This window comes from Natrix helvetica (assembly GCF_964273705.1).
Source record: "Natrix helvetica genome assembly, chromosome: 1".
In the NCBI taxonomy this organism is placed as follows: domain Eukaryota; kingdom Metazoa; phylum Chordata; class Lepidosauria; order Squamata; family Natricidae; genus Natrix; species Natrix helvetica.
In genome coordinates this window covers 66,305,084-66,321,323 of record NC_138548.1, presented here as the reverse complement: position 1 = coordinate 66,321,323, position 16,240 = coordinate 66,305,084, and positions in this window count along the sequence as shown.

The window sequence follows — 16,240 nt, the reverse complement described above, 5'->3', positions numbered from 1 at the left end:
ACAATGTTATAAAGTATATTGAGAGAGGAGGAGGATCAAAATTATCCAATTAATTTCCATGGATCAGAATGGCTTTGAACCTAGATCTTGGCATAACCACTACATCACAAGAGCGTACTCCACTACTTTTTTCTTGGATCCATTTTTGGAATTAACACAATCTTTTCTTGACTGGATGGCGAAGATTGCCAGAACAAAAATCTTTTCATCACTCCAAACATCTTTAGCTTCTTTTTTCCATTCTAAGTAAAACTTATCTGAACAATGTCACACTTATCTGATTTGTTTATAAAGTGCCCTATTTAAATTATGCTCTAAACCTGAAAGAACTAACAATTAAAAAGAAGAATTTTAAGTTACTACAGGGAAAGTAAGCACTTCTGTTAACACTCCTAAATGTCCTTTAACTATGTACTCCTACTTACTTTCATAATGATTGCATGTTTTCCCTTTGGGCCCACTAAAGTATTTAATTGCAATTACACTCATTTACATAGCAGATGAGGCTAATTGCTGGTATTAGTTACCAAATGTATGCTTGCATTGTGAGGGTAAAAAAATGCCCTACAGAAAAGAAAAAGACGATGCCTCTAATTAAGGAGCTATGAGTCAAAGTGAGCTTGTTCAGAGATGTAAATATAGAATCAAGAGTGAGTTGTTGTTTTTTTGTCTCAGAGCTCCCTGGTGCAGTTGACTGCACCCCAGTATTTTCCATATCCCATAAATAAGATGTGGAATACAAGATGCTTATTATGGGATAACACTATAATATTTTATTCATGTAGAGCATATGTAGTTAAGTTTGGCTGGCTGCTAAACTGAGCTTTAATTGACGAGATGCAATGTCTTCCCTGATGGGTTTTGAATAATGTCTTAAATTTGTTTTGTTTTTGCATGTTGTTTATTTCATTGATTTTGGTAGTTGCCTTAAGTAACAAACTTTGGTGAGAAACCAAAGGTAAAGTCAAATAGTTTGTACCTTTATTTCATTAATAATTATTGACTTTTGTTTTAGCATGAGTTCCTTTTGGATTTTGCTGTAGTAAGCTCTGGAATTTAAAGAAACCCTACTCCTATCAACAGGCTTTTGACAACTGATTCCAAATGATTACACAGAAATGTTTTCTTTGACTGGAAACCCTGAACAGGTTTTGGCTGTACATTTCTCCTCCTCCTCCTCCTCCTCCTCCTCCTCCTCCTCCTCCTCCTCCTCCTCCTCCTCCTCCTCCTCCTCCTCCTCCCTGTGCTATTCTAGGTATACTATTCTGTATTTCTAGTTTCAACATACCGATTCTTTGGGTTTTCACTATGGAATTTGTTTCTATAGGCCCGTGATGGCAAACCTATGGCACGTGTGTCACAAGTGGCATGCAGAGCCCTCTCTGCGGACATCCTAGCTGTCACCCCAGCTCAGCTCCACTGCACATGTACATGTACCTCCTGCCGGCCAGCTGATTTTCGGGTCTCTGCCGTGCATGCACCAGGGTGCATACATGGGGGCATGCATGGGGGTTGCATGTGTATGTACGTGGGGCACACGCAGGGGGGTTGCGCACTCATGCATGGGTGGTTGGGGCACACAGGGACATGTCACACACACATTGCCTTATGGGTATGTGCATATGCACGTGCTTTTGGCACTCTGCGACGAAAAGTTTAGCCATCACAGCTATAGGCTGTCAGTCATACCAGGTAGATCAGACAAGAAGCAAGATATGATCAGCTAATTATGTTTTATTTTATGGCTACCTTAAGAGAATCTTATAAGTCTGCAAGTACCAACCATCTCTTTTACAGCCCAAGAATAGGAAGGTTTCCTTCTGAGTGTCTTGCTCTACCCAGTACTCTTCAACATCTTCATCAATGATTTGGATGAGGGAATAAATGGGGAACTCATCAAATTTGCAGATGACACCAAGCTGGCAGGAATAGCCAACACTCCAGAAGATAGGTTTAAGATACAGAAGGATCTTGACAAACTTGAACATTGGGCACTAACGAAATGAAATTCAATGTTGAAAAGAGTAAGGTTCTACATTTAGGCAGCAAGAACGAAATGCACAGGTACAGTATAGGTGGTACTTTGCTCAACAGTAGTAATTGTGAAAGGGATCTTGGAGTCCTAGTGGACAACCATTTAAATATGAGCCAGCAGTTTGCAGTAGCTGCCAAAAAAGCCAACACAGTTCTGGGCTGCATCAACAGAGGGATAGAATCAAGATCACGTGAAGTGTTAATATCAATTTATAATGCCTTGGTAAGGCCACACTTGGAATACTGCATTCAGTTTTGGTCACTATGATGTAGAAAAGATGTGGAGACTCTGGAAGGAGTGCAGAGAAGAGCAACAAAGATGATTAGGGGACTGGAGACTAAAACATATGAAGAACAGTTGCAGGAACTGAGTATGTCTAGTTTAATAGAAAGAAGAACTAGGGGAGACATGATAGCAGTCTTCCAATATCTCAGGGGTTGCCACAAAGAAGAGGGAGTCAAACTATTCTCCAAGGCACCTGAGGGTAGAACAAGAAGCAATGGGTGGAAACTAATCAAGGAGAGAAGCAACTTAGAACTGAGGAGAAACTTCCTGACAGTTAGAACAATTAATCAGTAGAACAGCTTGCCTCCAGAAGTTGTGAATCCTCCAACACTGGAAGTTTTAAAGGAGATGTTGCATAACCATTTGTCTGAAATGGTATAGGGTTTCCTGCCTAGGCAGGGGGTTGGACTAGAAGACCTCCAAGGTCCTTCCAACTCTGGTATTGTATTGTATTGTACCCACTATCTAATGATGGGCTATGGCCTCTCTTATTTGATCCTTCTACCATTGGCAGCATCTCTTTGCCTCATTGTCCAAAGTATTTTTCCATACCATTATACCTGCTGAGCCACCATATCATACTGACCACAATACTACATATGAAGGTACTGTGAACAGTTAGTCAGCGGAATTCATTTTTCTGATTTGATTTGGAAAATTTGGTTCACACATTTAACTAAATCAATTTTATTTCATTATTACTACAGGGGTAGGTCTTTAACTTAAAACTCTGCCATAAAGAAAGTGTTCAGTCGGAGAATCTGATAAATATTTGGAATGATAACTCCTGCTAAAAGAATTACATAATTGTCTTTGAATTCTGGGAAAGATGTGATTGTGTTGTTCTTATGAAAAGCAGGTTCTACAATTCCTGTATCATTTTCGATTGTTTGTTCAGTTCAAATCTTTATTATATTTCATTCTCACAACCATACCAAGTTGAGCATGTTATAATATGGAAGCAGCTAGAATTTCCTATATTTTCTCCTTGGGTTGGGGGGAAGAGATCAGTTTTAAAAAATTGTAAAGAAAGAAAGAAAGAAAGAAAGAAAAGAAAGAAAGAAAGAAAGAAAGAAAGAAAGAAAGAAAGAAAGTAAGTAAGTTTAGAGAATGCTCTTAGGTTTTTTTTCCCTACCTACAGATGATGATAAATCAATTATTGTCCTTGAAAGATATTAAGGATTAAGAATATAAAATGGATGCAGAAGCTATATGTTCAACTTGAGCCTCTGGTATCTTTTTCCTAGCAAAAAATATCACCTGCTATATTGACAGATGTAAATGGCATGTGTGTAAAATGTTTTTATGGATGCTAATCATCTCATAATTATTAAACCATAATTATACCATAATCCCTTAATTTGACCTCCAGCAGTTATTAAACAAGAACCCTTTAATTGTTTTCAATAACTGCCATGTTGTCTATTGTTTACCATCTTGTGCCATAAGCATAGTTTGAGTAAAATATTGCTTCTTTAGGGGCCATATTGAGATTATCTCATTCCATTTTGCATGAGTACTGTTTCAACCTCTGCCTCTTTGGGGTACAAATTTCCATTTATCAGTGATGGCTTCCCTGCATATTCATTTATTTGTAACTCACCTTTATTATTTTCACAAACAACTCAAAGCAACAAAGATAACCAACACATCTTCCAATTTTTCCCACAACAATCTTGTGAGCTGAATTGGGCTGAGAGAGAGTGACTGGCCCAAGGTCACCCAGCTGAAGGTGGGACTTCAACTCATAATCTCCTGCTTTCTAGTCTGGTGCCTTAATCACCAGACCAAACTGACTGTCATATATGAATAAATGAAATTGGCATTGGCTAAAGTTTATTCAATATATATTTTCTTTCTTTAAAAAGAACAGTTGGAAACTTCAAGGCATTTCAACCAGAAAAAAAAATGTTTTCATATATCACTACACCTCCTCCATCTATGTGAAACTCCTTTAAAATATATACCCTTGAAAATGAGTTCTCAAGCTTGCGATGACAGAGGTCATACAAGTGTCACTCTCCAAATTTGTGTGAAAATCCCTTTCAAGTATTCTGCTCCCCTTTGTTTCGGCTCACTTCTTGAGAACTCATGGAGCGTAATTACTTAGTTATAGCACAAAAAGTAAACAGGACATCCTTTCAGATATGAGATCCCAGCATGTCGTAAAATAAATGTTGTAGTTCTTACGCTGTTCTGGAAACAGCCCTGACCCAAGAGCTTTACAAAAGGAGATGCAGTAGCTGGAAAGCTCTCTTGCTATTGTTGGATATAAGCACTGTGCAAGCTTTCTGTTTTCTTTCTTAAAAAGGAAGAACAAGTCCTGAGTTATGACTTGTGGTTACAGCCATAAGCCTTATCCTTATGTCACAGCAGCCCCTGCAGGCTAAAGATCGTTCTAATTTCTATTGGACAAGAGTTTATGAATATAAGATAAAAGATAAAAGGAGCATTTTAGGCACCACATGCTGTTAGCTTTACAGCCTGGTGATTCTCTGGTCCTTGCACATGTTTTCAACTGAACTTTCCACAGCTCTCTCGATAGTGATCCCCACTTCATGGAATTAATGATCTGAGAAGGGCAAAGTTGGAGAGTATTGGATAACAGGCTGAAGTGACTAGCTTTCTGCTTTCCAAACAAGGGAAAGTTCTATTATGTTGTTAGTCATTCATGGAATCCTGGAGAGTAATTAATATAATGGAACCATGAAATATAAACAGAAGAACATGGATCCTTACACAAGGTGGGCCTCTGGGACATGCTGATCAGCCACACTAGTACACCTTTGCTGCAATCTCAAATTATTCAAGAACATCTTCCAAATCTCGAGTGCAGCTGTTTGGAGGGTTGGTGGCTTGCAGCAGTCATGGTATATTGGTATAAAAATTCATTTGCACAAATAACGTAGAATTCTAAAACATACCAGGTCTCCATTGTGTCTCACCACCAAATCCAGCAAAGCTGAAATGTATGCATTTATCACCAAAAAAAACCCCAAGTCCTTTTTAAAACACAGAAATGTAGGAAAATCACCACTTGTGAGCTTGCTTTTAGTCCACAAAATTGATTGGATGGAAGATACAAATGTTAAAGTATTAATATTACAATACTTAGTCTATCTCCTCCTTCTCCATATATTTTTGAACTGTTACATTTCAGACCTTAATAAATGTAAACTGAGATTTCAATTAACTAATAGTAATCAGCAAAACATCTTCCACAGAATAGAATCAGACAGGAAAGCTTCTTCAGGCCTGGCAGAGAAAGTGATACATACCCACCCTTTTCATGCCATGCCATGAAGATGGCTAATTAAGTATAAATAAAATATGCAAATGCGCCTTATCCTTCTGGCACATGGTACATTTTCTGAGGCTCTAAATGCTGAAAAACATAGAACAACAAATGTGCTTGCCTTGCAGCAAAGATTTGATTTTCTTCTGATTGAAGATAAAATTATTGATCTCTTATTATGAGTCAAACATGTCTTAGATCCCAGCAGAATGCTTGCTGGCATAATAGCAATATAGTGTAGGATTTGGCTGTTGATGTGGGAATACTTTATTTCCATACCATACCACTTTGCATGCCTCTACTTAGTACTTAATTTGGTTTCTACTCTTTAATTCTCATCTAAATTTGCATTTCTTCTCAATTTTATATATATATAGATGTCTCTTCCTCATCATCGTATAGCAAATTGTTCTCGGAAAAATATCCAAGGACAAATATATTTAAATTTAAAGAGATTCATTAGAGAGAGGAGACTTGTCATGACAGTGTAAATCCTTAATATATTCTGTAATATGGCATCGTATTTACATTAATCAAAGGTAAATAGATGGCATCTTCCCAATAATTCTTCCTGGAGCTACTGTGCTTCCATATTACAGGAAAAAAAGTACTTTCCAAAGACCAGGCAGCCTGGTTTTGTCCCAAATTCCTCTTCTAAAACCCTTTTCTGAGATGTCATATCATGCAATTGTTCTACTTGGAATATTATTAGTTTAGACACCTAATTATACAACTCCTTCAATAATTGCAATTTAGTGATAGATAAATGCGGCATTTGAATAGGATGATAGGTAATTAAAAAGGTCTACTTTATTATTGGCCTGAGGATATGTAGCTAAGCAATAAAAAGGATTCACTCTTACTAGGACTGATTTTCATGGATCTAAGAAGGATTTTTTCATATAAGGAGAGAAATTGTTTGAACTCACTGATATGCAATGTACCTTTAGAGGGGATCCAAAAGCAGAGGTCTTTCATATGTCATAAGTATTAATCTTTTAATACTTTATTCAGGTTCTTACACTGAAAAGGATTTTAAATCATTTTAAAAACAAGTTTTACTTTTCACTATATTCAGCAGGGATTTGGAATAAATAATGAAGTTATATATCCCCAGTTTAAAGCCAAACATTTAGATATGGTTTCTTAACCTTCGATTACATAAACAGATAAAGTATTGAGAAATGCCTTCTCTCTCCACTTTCCTGTGCAGAGATGTGGGGCACCCACCTTGTTGAACAGGGATGAGGGATTATGGCCTTTTATGACTTGTGGACTCTTCCCAGAATTCCTCAGCCATCATGAAGAATTGAAGTCCACAAGTCATAAAAGGGCCATAGTTCATCACCTCTGCTGTAGAACATCATTTCCTCCCAACCATCACAGGTCTGATTGGTCTCCTACTTACATCCTTCTGGCAGTCCTTAAAGCATGGCTGTGTCAACAGGCTCAAGGTGAATTAATGAGATGGATGCATTGCTTATCACAATAATTCTCTCTGCCACTCTGTGATTAGTAATCCTGACTGGTGTGCTTAATACATTTTTTTACTGTTAGCATTTTATGTTTTGTTTTTTATTGTACATTGAATATACTACAAAAATACCTAATGTTAAGTTGGGAAAGAACGTTTTTATGTACATCACAACACTGTTGTGTTTTATGGTTGATAAACCACACATTTTTGTGGTTCTGATCAGAATCTCTAGACTCAGGATATCCTGAAGCATTATTTTAGATCAATTTAATCTGTCAAAATTCAACAGCTTAGCAAAGCAACAAGACTGGAGCTTTTTCTATTACCATTTTAAAACATGTTTTGTGAGGGTCGTAGAGATCAGCTGTAAGGTTTTTGTATATGGTCTAATCTTTCCAGGAAAGACCTTTCTTTGAAACCCTGGAAAGTCATTCTCAGTGGAAGAATGACTTTCCAGGGCAGGACTCTTCGGCAACTAGTCTTATAGTGGCCTTCAAAATACCTATAAAAATGGTCAGCAAATAACAAATATAAAGGTGACCAAAGGGAGCAACATGTGGACAGAAATCATATCAATTATTCCGAATTCATTTGGTTCTTGATCTAACCCACCTACCTTTTGCAGTGTGCACCTCAATGAGCCACTCAAGGAGAAGGTTTCGTTCTTGGCCCAAAAGAACCACACAATTATTTTATCAACTATATTTATTGAGATGCATTGATCAATATATTGGGTGAAAATAAAGCAGCCTCTTTGATTTAGAAAGAACGGCTGAAGATTATTTTGCATATCGAAGGCTGGGGTTCAGTTCTCGACATCTCAAGAACAAGCTGGCAAAGGCCCTTATGGGAAAGCCAGGAGTGGGACATCCATAATTAAGCCAAAAAGAACAATGCTGTGATTGGTGTTAAGATCCAACACAGGACTAAACTGAAGTAAACGAGCAAGATGATTGATTGTTTGTTTAATCCACTACTCTAATTATTTTCATTTCATTTCTTTGAAGATCTTCACATAAGATACCTGCCAAATCTTCAGCAAGGGAAGGTTCTGGCAAGTCTTTTCTAAATCACTTGTATTCAATGGATTTTGATGAATCATATGCAAAAGAATTTAGGCATTTCTAACACTTATCTGTAGTAGCTTCCTTTAAAGTAGGGCTACCGTACAAAATTACATTAGCAGCAGAGAAAAAAGAATTGACCTAAGAGCACATTGGCAAAAGAACACTTGCTTATCTTATCTTACTCCCCTTCAGAGCATCTCTGGTGATACGAAAATGACAATACAATATCATTTGTCACATTGCCTTCAAACAACAGTCAATGAAGTAATGGCAAAGAAACTATACATTATGTACATGCAGAAGATATTTACAGAATAACAGTTTTCAATTAGAAACATCCAGTCTTTTTTCATGTATAGTTATGAATTATGACTCAATCAAAATCACATCATTCTGCTTGCAATTACATTGGTATAGTCCAATCTTTTACTGATAATCATGTATATGAACATTAACATTAAAATATGTCTTTGTAACCATTATTTTGCACCATCTTATTGTATAAACACACAACAAAAGATTTTCCTTTTGTTTATTTCCAAAAGAGTTATTCTTTTAGAGATGATATTGTTCTTTTGGTCAAAGATTATATTCCAGTCCAATCTTTAGGCAAGAGATAGGGCTGAATCAATAGTATGGAACTATCTGGCAAAGCAATCAGTATCTGATCCTTATACTATCTCAGGCTACAGTGCTTCTGTAGATAAAGTTTTGAATTTGCTAAATTTGATATTTGCCTCCTTCATCAGATTTAACAGAAATATGGATGGAGGAGATGAAATAGAATCACACTTTACAGAAAACATCTGTCATTTCTGATAAGAAAATAACCTCAAAGTCAGAAAAGAGATCTCTGATATATCAAAATGTAGGCCTTTTGTGAGGAAATGGTCTTTGTTGTTACTATCATCAGATCTAAATGTAATATTTTACTAAATGTGATATAACCACATTTCCTTCTTCTGCTATTCTCCATTTTTATTCCAATTATTTGAAATTGAACTGTTAACATCTCTTTCTTTATGGACTCCCACTTGAGTTCCTTTTCATTTTAGTACTTCCTAAGATGGGATCCTATTCATCAATATTCTGAATTCTGAGTTTATTAAAATACAGGTTTTTGAAGAACAAGATATGTGTTTGAGGATACTCAGATTTAATTTCCCATAAAATCAAGAACTTCAGCACTGTATTGCCACATTTCCCCAACATTCTGCTACTTCCCTACTGACAAAAAATAATAATTTCTCTATTCTCTGTAGAAGGAAACTGATTGCAGAAAAATTAGTACTTTTCTGGAAATATTATACTTGATGGAGTGTCCAATAACCATATTGCTTTCAGTTGTTCTTTCATTTATGAGTTCATTCATTTGGATTTCTGAATAGGAATGGCTATTTTCAGCATATAGTCCAAGTTCCTTGCCTTTTTATTTGGAAGTCAGTTTACTGAGCTGCAGAATTCTTCTTTGCCTTTTCTGGTCTTCAGTCATAAGATAGAAAGACGGATCAAAGGATCACCTGATCTCTCAGAATCGTGTGCTTTCTTTCAATTTCTACCAACTTGGTGATAGGATTGTAACTTCTGTTTGCATTACATCTTCTTATATCTATTTTGGTAGGAATAGATTGCGATCATTAAACTTGATAAGCCTTGCAAGTTGTTCTGACCTTAATCTTTCTTGACCGATAACATGAAATTGACCAATCCATTCAACTAACATTTGTTTTTATTTTTCATAATGATTAATTTCCAATACCTACTTCCAAACCTGTTCTCTTTGTCTTCTTATAAAGCACAGAAATGTCTTCTTCCACTCTTCAGTGTCTTTTTCTTTCTCCTAATGCTCAGAACCAGTTTCAATTGTAGGAACTTGAAAATGTTTGAGTTTCAGTAGTGCTGAATATTTCCTATATATCTTGTTTCTAGTTCTTTTTATCCACTAGACTTGTTCCTATTTATTTTCTTTATGAAAGTTATCTTCATTGCCTATTTCTGATGCTGAGCCTTCTTTCTTTGAACTAATAAATTCACATCTTTGACCTCAACTGATGTATGACCCCTAATCCTAATCTTTAAACTACCTACTAAACTTAGCATAGAAATTTATGTTAGCTCTCCTTGTTAGCTCACTCAGTGAGTTTGCTCCCTGAAATTAGCTACCTTATATTCTTCTTAGTCTCTGTTTACTCAGCAGGAAGCAGTCACCTAGTCATCCATAATTGACAATAAGTAGGTCTCAAGACCATTTCCTTGCAACAACTGCTTTCCAGGAAATTGCTTTCCAGTCCTCTCAGCAAAGAGTACATTCCTCCACAACACATAGCTTATCTAATCACTCTTCCCTTTTTCAATTGTTTAATTTCTCATATAGGCTCATTTTAGCTACCCCACCTCACTTGCCCAGTGCAAATTATAGTCCCATAAAGCGACTCCATAGTTTTTGCTATAAGAGTACAGTTGGTTCCTTTAAAGGCTTCTTGTTGTTGTTGAAGTTCGAGAATTTAATAATGTTGTGCATCTATCTTATATCCTATGGCAAAGCTGTCAGTGCAGATAGATTTCTATCCCCAAATACACCGTTCACTTTTTTCCAGTAGGCAAACATGATTGGTAAAATCTTGTTTCCTATTTTAGCAAATTGCTGTAAAAACTTTGGTGTAAATATAAAAGGACTCACATCTTGTAAAAAGTCTAAAACTGATTTTATTGGCATTTAGTTGAAGAATGACATGTTTCAAAGACTTTCATAGACTTTTAAAACAGACTGTTTGGCAATGGAGATAAAATTACTTTTATGGGCACTCATTAGTAATAAACCTTTTATCTTAGAAGCTGAAATATGCAGTGGGAGACATGAAGTTTTGATTCAGGTAACAAGCAAATTTAATCAGTTACTATTAGATTACTATTAGGATATTTGCTTAACTTTTCTCCCTTTTTGTGGACTTGGTTGTAGACCTTTCAGTGCCCTAAATAGGAGTATATTTAAGGCCACATTTTATTTTTATAATTTGGTTGTAGTTTCCATTGACTTTCTTGGCCCTTTCTAAGAGACAGATGAAATTATGGACATGATCTGCTATAGCTGTCTATATGGTGTCTCTGCATCTACATGCTAAAATGTCATCTGATATGACACTTATCCCTGTGAGAGCTGCCAACTCATCCCGTTGGCGGCATTCATACTGTGCCACTGGTTTTATTCCAAAAGGCTTCCTCAGCCATCTGTAACTGCCTTCTGGGATCCACAAAGTAGTAAAATAGTTGTCTTCTTTATCTACTAAGACTTGTCAATATCTATCTTTTGCATCCAGCACAGGAAATATTATTTTCCTAAGCAAAAATCAAAAATTGTTTTTCTCCTCCCCCTCTGGCTTCGTCTGTAATGGGAAATAATGAGTACTTACAATTGCTTACTCGATCTAGGACAGGGGTGTCAAACTCATGTCATCACAACAGTGTCACGTATCAAGACTTTTCCACCCTTTGCTAAAATGACCATGGGTGTGGCCAGCATGTGATGCATCTGGCCCAGAGGTTGCCCACCCTGATCTAGGAGGTCTTTTTTTCCCCTTTACTTTCTTTCTTTTCTTTTTTCCCTTTTGAGCCAATGTTGATTCCTGGTGATTGACTGAACAAGTTCCTGCAATTTTCTTGGCAAGATTTTTCACAAATGGTTCGGCATTGCCTAATTCCTAGGGATGAGATAGAGTCTCTGGTCCAACTGGCTTTTTGCCTAAGATGGAACTAGAACTTCACCAGGGTTCGTATTTACCTGTGTGAGTTTCATTTGATGAATGTGTGGCCCATTTCTACCATAATTATACTTCATTTCGTGGCCTTTGCATGTGATGTCAAGCATCCAGAATTATGTTTATTATTATCATTATTATTGACACAACTTTTATTATTTTGAGACTTGCTAATCTTATTTTTATTCTTAGATGGGATTTATGGATTTTATTTGGGAGACTTTAGCTTATGTACATTTATTTATATACATATTTTCTGATAGTCCTATTGATACCCTCAATCCAATTTATTTTAATTACTGAAGCATAATATTTCCCCTTTAATTAAGGTGAGTTACCAGAGAGTGAAAAAGAGAAGGATAAGAATCTGCTATAACATGCAAAATTCTGTTTAGATTACAAATGACAATTTTAAACCTAATAATCATAATCAATTTAAGAATTAGTATAAATGTATTTACTTTCTAACTGAACATATAAACCACAGGCTTATCAAATTAAAATATGCTGAAAATTAATACTTATTCAGTGTTTCTTACCTTAGTTTGGGACACAAATTTTAAAGATAAACTGCAATTTTGATGAAAATTCATGTATTTTATTCAGGTTTATAGTTGACTTAATTCTAAAACCAAGAGAATATAATGTCCAAAAAGGGGTTCTGTTTAGTGGTGAAAGCTGAAAAATGCAATCCACAATATTAGGTGCGGGAAAGACAATGAAAATTCAACCCTTTTTCCTTCCACTTTAACATGTTACTTAGAGTTACAGATGCAGCCAATAATTAGCATTTAGCAATAACACTTAGACATATATGCCACTTCATATACTTTATAGCTCTTTCTAAGCTGTTTACAGAGTCAGCATAGTTCCCCCAACAATTTGGGCCCTCATTTCACTAACCTCAGAAGGATGGAAGGCTGAGTCAACCTTGAGCTGGTCAGAATCGAACTACTGCAGTTGGCAGAGTTAGCCTGCAATACTGCATTTTAACCACTGTGCCACCATGGCTCTAATTATCATAAAGTTTATTTAGTCAATTTTATTCAATGAGCTTTACATTCATCTTCCACCACTTTTGTTTTATTTTGGTTGATTGTTTTTCTTGTTTATTTGTTTGCTTTCTTTTAACAATGTAACTTGTCTCTATATTTCCTGTTTCCGAAGATTTTTCATGCAATTCTTCCTTTAGGTTTGGGTGATATTTATTGCAAAAATACATTTTCCCATTGATTTATTGTTTAATTATTCTTTGCACACTTTAATTTTTTTAATTTGAAATCCTTAAGTGGATGCCACTTTATTTATTTTAGTAAGATTGTAACACAATTTTTATACCATCAACTCTTTATCCACTTACCTCTCCTTATTTTATCTAAGTAAAATCCGTTCCATTTCAACTAATTCTTGTCTTCTGATGTGTGTGCATGCACACAAAACACATAATTACCAAAATGGAATATAGTTTATATATCAATAGAATTTATTTATCAAGAGCCAGTTGCAAGATTTATACCAAAATCAACTCCACCAATTCCAGAGGGATTTTCTTTGGATAAACATGAAATGTTTGCATTATTCCTAAAGCAGAAAACAACTGAAGGATGCCTTTGTCTTTTTTTTCTCTTTTTAATAGGGCATCATACATATTTAGGACTACTTACCACAGTTTCATCTAAGAAGTATTGACTTTGTGTTTTGGGATAGAGACCCATTATTTAAAGAAAAGAATTTACTAAAATTACGTAGAAATATAAGATAACTACTTATAATGGATAATGGAAAGGACATCACCCAGTTGAAAGAAATAATGAAAAGAGGCCCAAGAAATGATAATTGGAGACAATGCACAAAATTATAATGCATTGTTGAGGCTCTCTCTCAGGTAAGTCACAAATAGAGATTAGATGTCCTGAGCATACACATATACAACATGAGAAACAGGCCTTATATTTTGTTCCAATCATCATCTTTTTGTCCCAGTTTTTCCATCTTTAGAGCTAGCTAGTTCCTCAAAGTAGCTTGGACGATTATTTATTTATAGGCCTGCTAGTTCAGGACCCACAGCCCCATTAATCATGTTTCTGCCTTCTGCCATCTGTTGTAAATGAACAAACCAGCCTGCAAGTTTCTCAAGTATCTGCATTTGCTATTATGTAGATTAATGTAAAATGAGAAGAAAAAAATAAATCTATCAAGTGTGCTGCCTATATGCCTAATGAACCTGCCTCAAAATTCATCACTTAGCATGCAGTAAATGAAAATAAGTCTCCAGTAATGCAAGGAAAGCATCAACCTATCGTTTACTAACAACTGTATCAATTTGTTAACCTAATTAGCTGCCAAAACTGGGTTTATTAACTGACTCACAATATCGCTTGCAATCATAAAAACGAATTTTAGAATTTTAATTCAAATACATAACCATGTCACTTTGGAGTAATAATACAATAGTTGTTCTTTAAATTTCATAACCATGTGATTAATTTGAAGAGCTGCATTGTTATATATGCTAAACCTCAGGTTTCATGTTTCTATGGTAGCCTTCTTAAATTCCACTTTGGCAGTGAAGAACTTTCCCTTGCAAATTGGTTCAAAGCCTCATCTAATGCATCATTTTGCTTCCATAAGGACTAGTTAAATGTGTCTGAAAATCTTGCAAAGAAGGACATGAGAGATAGAGACTCTGCTAGTATTTGCTCTCAGCATCTGATCATCTTGTGCCTCTTAACCTAGTGCGCCTAGACCTCTAGGTCAGGGTTGTCAAATTTACGGCCCACAGGCCGGATGCATCATGTGCTGGCCCCGCCCAGTTTAGCAAAGGGGGGAAAGTCCCGACACATCACATGACACCACTGTAACGACCCGAGTTTGTCACCCCTGACCTAGAGGTTCCATCTTGTGATGATATTGTGATAGCAAATAGCTTTAGCTATATTATTTGCAAATGTATCAGATTCTTTAAAAGAGCAATTAATTAAGCTACATTCTGAGTACCAATACAATATGAATGGGTGATCTTGGACTAGTTACTTCCTCTCAGCCCTAAGAAGGAGGCAATGAAAAAAAACATTGCCAAGTAAATTGCAGGGATTTGTCAAGGGAGTTTCTGAGTACAGGATACAATTGAACAAAAGAAAAGAAAATGTTAGGCTGAGGAATGATTAGTTCCAAATTATCCAATTCATAGCTAAACTAGAATTTTCAACTATATCGTGTAAGTCTAATACTTCAGCCACTCCAGGACTCCAATGAAAACTATGGCTTACTGCAATGCCATATAGTTAATGGATTGTGGTATAGCTTCATAACTCTGTAGATGGTAGAGGATTCTTGCCATTCAAAATTTAACACCACATGATCAAATTCACGTGTGCCAAATCAATATGAAATGCGAATTTGAATCATCCTTCATTACTTTCGAAGTCTGAATTTTGTAGTATATTCTTTAAAATGCATATGAAACATGCATGTGTATACAATGGGCCTTTACCCATCTTTGACCATATGCCCATTGTGCTATTCATGAACCTCTGAAATCAATGATCCTATAGCTATTTTTTAAAATGACATAAGACACAGTTGTTCCAAAATGTTGTAGCCTGCTTATGGTTAGGTAAAAATCTGCTATCTGCATCTAAGCTCTTCACTGGCTACCATGAGGCTTCTGGATACTATTCCAAATGCTAGTTTGGACCTTTAAAGGCTCATAGATACCCGGGTGGCTTACCTGGATGCCCAAATGGACTCTATAATATGATGGGCAGCCAATATATTTGATAAATAAATAAATAAATAAATACACATATAAAATACCTTAAGCTGTATACTTCAAATGGATGCTCCTTAGCCAGTGCATGTGTGGATTGTTAAACTTTCCTTTCCCACTTGAGATCTGGGGGAAAGATTGTTGAATTTGTTTCTCACCACTGCACTTATTCTATGAAACACCTTCTACCAAAAAGCCTGATGGCTCCGTTGTTTCTGGCTTTCTGATCATAGCAATTTATAAAGGGGGTTGAATGTGTCAAGGATTATTACTTCTGTTGTGTGTATGGAGATACTCAATCTTTCAGGTCAGGGTTGTCCCAAAAGTGTTTTGTCCTTCAGAACAAAGATGAAGAAGTTTCTGGAATGAGAAGAGAAACATTTTCAAAGAAAACACAAAGAAAACCAGTTGCCTTTGGGGAAATACTTATAATATCTGAATTACCATTATAATTATTTTGGTCCTTTATTGTACAATGCAGAAATCTATTAACAAAGTAATAATGCACATATATGAATTATTATAGGGCAGGGTTTTTTAAAAAAGCTATCTGATGA